At 38.5% G+C, this 8,324-nt stretch overlaps 1 pseudogene; it reads left to right on the top strand.

Annotated features, from left to right (window-relative positions):
* Window positions 1-1,597: 1,597 nt before the first annotated feature.
* Window positions 1,598-4,571, top strand: LOC128116496 (28S ribosomal protein S5, mitochondrial-like; annotated as a pseudogene).
* The last annotated feature ends 3,753 nt before the right edge of the window (window positions 4,572-8,324 follow it).

The raw sequence follows: 8,324 nt of genomic DNA, 5'->3' as shown, positions 1-8,324 counted from the left end.
GACATAGTGATAAAATACTGGACCAAAGCAGGACTGAAACACAGCAGGCTAAAAAATAAATCCTGTAGCTCCCGGTCTGGTGCCAAAGTGAATAAATGGCTCAGGCTATTCAGTTTTGTTGCCTGCTGCATACATGTCTATCTTGAACTGGCCCACTCTGTATATTCAGCTCCGTTTGACTGTTGTCTTTCTTGTATCTCCAACATCATGGGGCTCTATTGAGACCCAGGCTTCACTTTCAAAGCTTTATGAAATGGCCTCTGATGGCTTCTCAGTGCCTTCTTCAATCAGCAACTCCAGGACTAATGCACTTTGGCCTCAGCAGCTGTCTGAAATTATGAAGAAGAATCCACAACCATTTTCACTCTTACACTTCTCAGTATTTCCAAAACCGTTCCATGTGGACAACACTACCACTGTTGGCTGCCAGCTAGATAGACTCTGACCCCTTGAATCACTTTTGCTGACACTTTTGTATGCGGGTGCTTTCTATGAGCAAAATACTTCTTAGGACTTTCCCTTTCACAAGTTGGAAGCTTAGCTGTGTGGGTCAGGTCTTGTGCTGAGGACACCATTTTTACTCCTTCAACTAAAACAAGGCTTCTCTTTAACAGTACTTTCTGTGCTTTGGATAAGATGTCCTTCATACGTTTTGGGCATTTGAATACTTGATTTTCACTTGCTGATTATTTGGGGAGGATTGGGATGTGTGGACTTGCCACAGGAAGTATGCCCCTAGGAGCAGGATTTGATGTTTCAAAAGACTCATGCCATTTTGAGTTAGCTCTCTATACCTTCTGCTGGTGGTTCAAAGGTGAGCTCTCACCTGCTCTTTCAGTTGCTTTCTACCTACTACCTTCCTTCTGCTATCATGGACTCTAAACTTAAGTTGCCTTGGCCATGATGTTTTATCACAGGAATAGAAAGATAACTAAGGCAGCACCAATTTTCTTAACAACTAATGCTTTTCATTTGGCACATGTCTTGGCTATCACATTAAGCATCCTAACACCCCTTTTAACTCCAAACTGCACATTTTGTATTTCTTTGTTATGCTTTCTCTTTTTCATTGAAGACATGAGAAATCAGAAAACAAACAAACAAACAAACAAACAATCCATAGCTCTGCTATCTTTAAATTTCATAAACCAAGGAAATCAGTCAATTACTTTTAAATTTAGGCTCACTCAAGTTCTTAGGATAAGGCTAGAAGGTAGCTAGTTTTTTTTGCCAAAATATCTCAAGAGAGGCCTCTAGCCCAGTGGCTGATGTTGTTCCCCTCTGGAACTTATTGAGTCATACCTTCACAGTCTGAAGTGTTCTCAGCACTATTGGGATTATCCTAGAATAGCCCTTTAAATTCTGCTTATAGCATCCAACCACCTTATCAGTCTAAAGTTCCAAAGTCTTCTACATCTATACAAGAAACAACATGGTGAGGTTCTTCACAGAAAGAACCCACTCTCTGGTGCCAACTTCTGAATTAGTTACTTTTCTGTTGCTTTGTTAAAACACTATGACCAAAAGTAACTTATAGAAGGAAGAGATTATTTAGGTTTTTGGTTCTAAAACAAGAGTCTGTACTTGTGGGAGAGGAATGAAAGCAGGCATCCAGGGCAGGAAGCTTAGAGATCAAATCTTCAACCTCATGCAGGTACCAGAGAGAAAATTGAATGTGGAGTAGAGATGTGAGAATTCAAAGGCCACCCACCTCTAGTGATGCACTTCCTCCAACAAGGCTATATCAGCTACCCAATCAATGCTATCAACCAGCCCAAACAATGCTATCAACCAGAACAAATGTTCAAATACCTAGGAGTATGTGTAATATTCTTACTAAAACCACCACACCTATAAGCATGAAGACCTGAGGTCAATCCCCTGAACTCATATAAAAAAGTCACTCTGATGGTACATACTTATAATCACAGTGTTGGGGAAACAGTCAGACAGATCTTTGTAGTTCCCCTGTACAGTCAACCTAGCCTACCTGGTGAACTCCAGGTCAGTGATAGATTATATCTTACAAAAAGGAGATAGTTCCTGAGTAAAATGTGCATGCAAACCCATACACAAGTACAACTGCACATACATGAAAATGCACACAAGTGCACATTACTTAGCTTATCTTTATGCCAATGCTAACGACTGGCAAAAACTGTTTTATTCACCAGTGTAACTTTAAGGCACTGTAAAATTATCTTGACAGGTATAACTAAATAAAACTACTTTGTATATAATCTTTTGCGATGTATATATATATAGTAAAGGCTGCTAAGGCTGCTATTTGTCAGGGAAAGTTATTTAGACTTCATGTACTTTAACACTTATTTAATAAAATAGGCTCATTTATTTATGACAAGCATCAATTGAGTTATTACCTTAAAAACAATTGGACCAGTGATGACACAAATCAAGTAACATGTGCATTAGGTATCATTATTACAAAGTATACTTTTAAAAATATATACTTATGTAAGTTATATATAGTTACATATAAATTATGTTATAGATAGATATATAAGCGACATATACATATATAAGGTGTATACATGAATATGTAACTTTATAGGGAATTTTTCCTTCTACCATACAATTTAAAGATATATTTGAAAAAAGTTGAAGACCTCTTGTCCTCTAAGGAATAATATACAAGTGAAAACATTAACACTATTAATTAAAATTACATGATTATAATAATACTAAAATTTCAAAATTAGTCAAAGCAACATTGAATTTATGGTATCATAATATCAATTGTGTTGGTTGAGTGAAATAAATATGTATGTAATCAATAACTGTGTTTGCTTCTTATGTGAGCTCTTTCAGTTCTCACCATGTTTCAACATGAATTCAAATTTAGACAATAAAGTAATCATCAAATTAATAGATTTTAAAAGAAAAAATCAGTATGTAGGCTGCATTTTAACTCTGGTTAAATGACTGCAAATGACTGTGGAGGCATGCTCTCATTAATGGGAACACCTATTAAAATTGAAAATAAGGACACAAAGTGCAGGCTATTACTATGTGACACTTAGCTCCCAAATCAGTCACCTTGTTTTTCCTATTCACATCATATCGGTCTCACTCTGATCACTGTATTCTATCTGTGGGCTTTAATGAATCCCAATTTCCGTTTATACTTCTGTAAACCTTTTAAAATGCTATTCTGCCATTAACAATGAAGAGAAAGATCAAATCTTTGACAACTAATCATCTTCACCACAAAATTATTTCTATTTTTCACTAAAATAGAAATTGGCATGGAAAACTCTATTGTGCTATGTTAAATTGTCTTCTTATTTATGAAGTATTTTTAATATATTGCTATTTAATACATTTTACCACCATGTGCCTATTGTAGTGTACATTTAATTAGTAAAACAATCTGTCCATGTACCAGTTTGGCTTAAATGCATTAGTTATTATTACCTCAGAGAATTCAATATGTGTCAGTGTCACGTTAAGGATAAAAATCAATACACTTCCCTCTGGAGTTGTTTTACCAAGAGTGAGACTGGATTTGAATTCTCTACTTCTCTCTCACTGTGTCTTCTGTCATCTCCTGTCTTCATCTGTCTGTTGTATGAGTCTAACTCTGCACTTTCCTAAATGTTATCTTATGATTCTGTCTTTTGCTGTGTCTGTGTCTGTCCCTAAGAAATGGTTTGCTCTGTATTTATTGAACAGCACAAAACACATCAAATGGGGAAAGAACTGAGAATTACTTTAGAGAAATCTTTAACAGAGTTTTACATGAGATTAAGTCATTGACACTAACTGACCCAGATAACAATCAAATGTAATCAATCAATATCTGTATGTTGTTTTCAACATTTAGAGCAGATATTCACTTAATAAAATCATTTTCACCCTATTTTCTGTTTTCAGCAAATGATTATAACGTTCATACATGTGAACATATATTGTCCTCTGATTTCTGAGCATGGAAGAGTACATATTTTAAGATGAAAGCTGGGAATTAGGCTCCTCGAAGTATGGGCTGTCCACCTGCACTGTGTAGTATGCCAGCAGGTCATTTCCTGTCTAGGCAGCGCTCTAAACACCTTTCCAGGAGCAGCTTCCTTTTTGGCAGTGAAGACAGCTCTCAGCCATGGCTCTTTGTCTCCAAGGGAAACAAGAAACAACCACTGCTGACCAGCTTGAGCCAAGTGCTGCAGACATAGTTTTGCATTTCCTGTCTGATCAGTTTGACGGGCCAGTAGAATAGACCCTACTGTTTCTTCACCAAACTGACAGCACAAGAACTCTGGAAGGGTGCCTTAGCAGAGACGGGCACTGGAACAAGACAAAGCAGATGCAAAAGAACAGAGAGAAGAAGAAAAAAATTGAACAGGGGCCAGATCATTGGTGAAAGGCATTCTTGCTTTCTGTGGCCTGGTCTGAATGTCCCTCTTAAGGAAAGTGGAGTAGTCCAGACCATTAGATAAAGAAGTAAAGAAAAGCAGGAGAAGGTGGAGGCAGACATCACCCAGTGGAGAGAAAAGAGGAACAGGAGGAGGAAGATAAAAGTTAAATGGGAGCACGGATGGAGTAGAAACACATGAGGAATTTTCAGTATTAGCACCCCCTCCCAGACCTGGGACCCAAAGGAAAAACATGAAGATTTTGATACCAGGATACTCTAGGTAAGAAATGATTTCAATATGAAATACTCTCCATTGCCCCTGCTCATCCCCAGATAAGATCTCCTTGAGTAAACTGTGGATGAGGGGTGGTTAATGGAGAGTAGGGGATGGGGGATGATAACATAAGGGAAAAGGATGGTGTGCTGGAACAGGGATGGAGTGGGAGAGCAATGAAAGAGATACCATGATAGAGGGACACATCAAGAGGATAGGGAGAAACCCGGTGCTAGGGAAGTTCCCAGGAATCCCCAAAGATGACCTCAGCTTAGACTACTAGCAATAGTAGAGAGAGTGCCTGAATTGGTTTACCCTACTAATCAGATCAATGAACACCCTAACTGCCTTCCTAGAGCCTTTCTCCAGTAACTGATGGAAGCAGATGCAGATGTCCACAGCCAAACACCAGGCCGAGTTCCAGGAGTCCAATCCAAGAGAGAGAAGAGGGATTCTATGAGCAAGGGCATCAAGATCATGATGGGGAAACCTACAGAGACAACTAAACCAAACTAGTGGAAACTCATGAAATTTAGATCCTGCATAGACTGGACTAGGCCCTCTACATTGCAAGACAGCTGTGTAGTTTGATCTGCTTATTAAGGGGCCCCCAGGCAGTAGGATTAGAATCCATCCCTGGTACAGGACCAGGCTTTTTGGAGCCCACTACCTATGATGGGACACCTTGCACAGCCTTGAGGCAGAGGGAGGGGCTTGGACCTGCCTCTACTAAATGTACCTCCTCATGGGAGTCCTTACCTTCTTGTAGGAAGGAATGGTGGGTTGGGAGGGGAAGGCTGGAGGGGTGGGAGGAGGGAAGAGGGGGATCTTTAATTGGTATGTAAAATGAATAAAATATTTTCTTAATAAAAAAAGGGTCACCACATGGTTGAGTGCTGGGAGGAATGTGGCCTTTGACCTATTGTTGTCACCTCCCAACAGGGGGCCTTGAGTAAGGAGCCCAGAGCCTGAAGTTCCTGACATCAAACTGGACTGGCCAGAAATAAAGACCTGGCTTCTCTGGGGCTATGGATTATAGCCTAGTTATCTTTTACTTTCAGATAATATCCAATTATGTTTGTCTTTCTGGGTCTAGTTTACCTCACTCAGCATGATTTTTTCTAGTTCCATCCATTTGCTTTCAAATTTCATAATGTCATTTTTTTTAACCACTGAGTAATAATACTCTTGTGTAAATATACCATTTTCTTTATTCTTTGATTGAGGGGCATCTATGTTGTTTTCAGGTTCTGGCTATTACAAATAATGCTGCTATGAACATAGTTGAGCAAGTGACTTGTGGTATGATTGAGCATCCTTTGGGTATATGCCCAAGATTAGTCTAGATAGGTCATGAGGTAGATTGATTTCCAGTTTTCTGAGAAACCACCATACCAATTCCAAACTAGTTGTACAAATTTGCACTCCCACCAGTAGTGGAGGAGTCTTCTCCTTACTCTACATCCTCTCCAACATAGGCTGTCATCTGTTGTTCTTGTTTTTTTTTTTTTATTCTTTGACTCTTTTTCACTTTGAGGGGCCCACAACTCAACTCCCAAATAAGTCACACAGAGTCTTATTCTTACTTATAAATGCCCAGTCTTAGCTTGGCTTGTTTCTTGCTAGCTTACTTTAACTTAAGGAATCCTGTCTACCTTTTGCCTCTGGGTTTTTATCTTTATCTTACTTCTGTATATCTTACTTCCACCCTTACTCCATGGTTGGCTGGGTGCCTGGCTGGCTAGGCGGCTGGCAGGCTGGGTGGCTAGGTGGCTGGCCCCTAGCTTCCTCCTCTCCTTGTTCTCTTGCTTCTTCTTTATCTTCTTTCTCTTTCTCCTTCTATTTATTCTCTCTGACTGACACCCCTGCCCATCCTTTTGCCTGGCTTGCTATTGTTCTTTCAGCTCTTTAGTAGACCAATCACGTGTTTTAGACAGGCAAAGTAGCACAGCTTCACAGAGTTAAACAAATGCAACATAAAAGAATGTGACACATCTTTGCATCATTAAACAAATGTTCCAGAGCATAAAAAAATTTAACCCATCTTAAAATAATATTGCACAACAGTCTTTACTGTCTTTGACCATAGCCATTCTCACAGGTGTAAGATGTTATCTCTGAGTCCTTTTGATTTGTATTTCCCTGATGGCTAAGGATGTTGAAAAATTCTTTAAGTGTATCTTGGCCATTTGAGATTCTTCTGTTGAGAATTCTCTGTTTAAATCTGTACCACATTTTTTAATTGAATTATTTGGTATTTTGATGTCTAGTTTCTTGATTTCTTCATACATTTTGGAGATTAGCCCTCTATCAGATGTGGGGTTCGTGAAGATTTTTTCACATTCTGTAGACTGCCATTGTTGGCTTATTGACCACATCCTTTACCTTACAGAAGCTTTTCAGTTTAAGGAGGTCCCATTTATTAGTTTTTCATCTCAGTGTCTGTGCTACCAGTGTTATATTCAGAAAGTTGTCTCCTGTGCCAATGCATTCAAGGCTACTTCCCACTTTCTCTTCTATCAGCTTCAGTGTAACTGGATTTATGTTGAGGTCTTTGATCCACTTGACTTGAGTTTTGTGCAGGGTGATAGACATGGATCTATTTGCATTTTTCTACATGTTGACATCCAGCAGTGCCAACACCATTTGTTGAAGAAGCTTTCTTTTTTCCCTTGTGTAATTTCAGCTTCTTTGTCAAAATAACTATTACTGCTTGCAGAGATCAACGCCAGGCTGCTGACAGGGCTCAAAGAGAATGCCACAGTGTAGCAAAACTAGGGACTTTTATCTGAGGGCTATATAGGAATGGAACTGATGGTTACTTTATTGTCTTATGTTGAAAAAAAATTTCTTTCTTTGTTCTACATAGCTATATATAGCTAACAGAAATCCTTCAGGCAATATAGAAGTTACATTTAAAGGTCACATTCCAGTAAATTATAAGAAACAGAGTCATTCAGACTACACACTTGTAATAAATCTCAACTTCTTAATTGGTGGGGCTGTAAAGTGCAGCTCCAGTTGCAAAGAAATAACCAGTCGTTGTGCTATATAAATAGATAATCTTATAAAGAATTAAAATAGTTATAAAGCTAAACTGTTAAGTCTAAAAAAATAAGGAATTCATGCATATATGCTATATTTCTAAGTGTAGCAACTTTTTTTTTTTTTTTTGGTTTTTCAAGACAGGGTTTCTATGTGTAGTTTTGGTGCCTGTCCTGGATCTCACTCTGTAGACCAGCTGGTCTCAAACTCACAGAGATACGCCTGGCTCTGCCTCCCAATGCTGAGATTAAAGGCGTGTGCCACCGCTGCCTGGCATGTAGTAACATTTTAAACTAACATTTTTTTTTTGATTAGTTCTAAATGCCTGGGCTCTCTCAGACTATGAGTGTTTACAGAAGGATGTGTTATAAATGCTTTGATTGGAACTCAGGTTTACCTTAATTATCTTAATATGAGCTCATTTGGGCACTCTCCAAAGCATAGTGACACTAAAAATGTTTTAAATCTTAAAATGTATTTTTGTGTTCTGCGTGTAACTTCTAATTATCTAAAAACACCTGCAGCCCTCATTAGGGGATACAAAGTCAAGTTATTTTCTGTAATCTAGAATAGTCACAATATATTTTCACAAATTGAGGTCAGGAATAGGTGGAAGGACTTAATAATTTGCCA

This window comes from Peromyscus californicus, unplaced genomic scaffold (assembly GCF_007827085.1).
Source record: "Peromyscus californicus insignis strain IS unplaced genomic scaffold, ASM782708v3 Scaffold_10__1_contigs__length_136768540, whole genome shotgun sequence".
NCBI classification, from domain to species: Eukaryota; Metazoa; Chordata; class Mammalia; order Rodentia; family Cricetidae; genus Peromyscus; species Peromyscus californicus.
The sequence above is the reverse complement of the archived record's forward strand: the minus strand, read 5'-3'. Positions and strand labels throughout refer to the sequence as shown.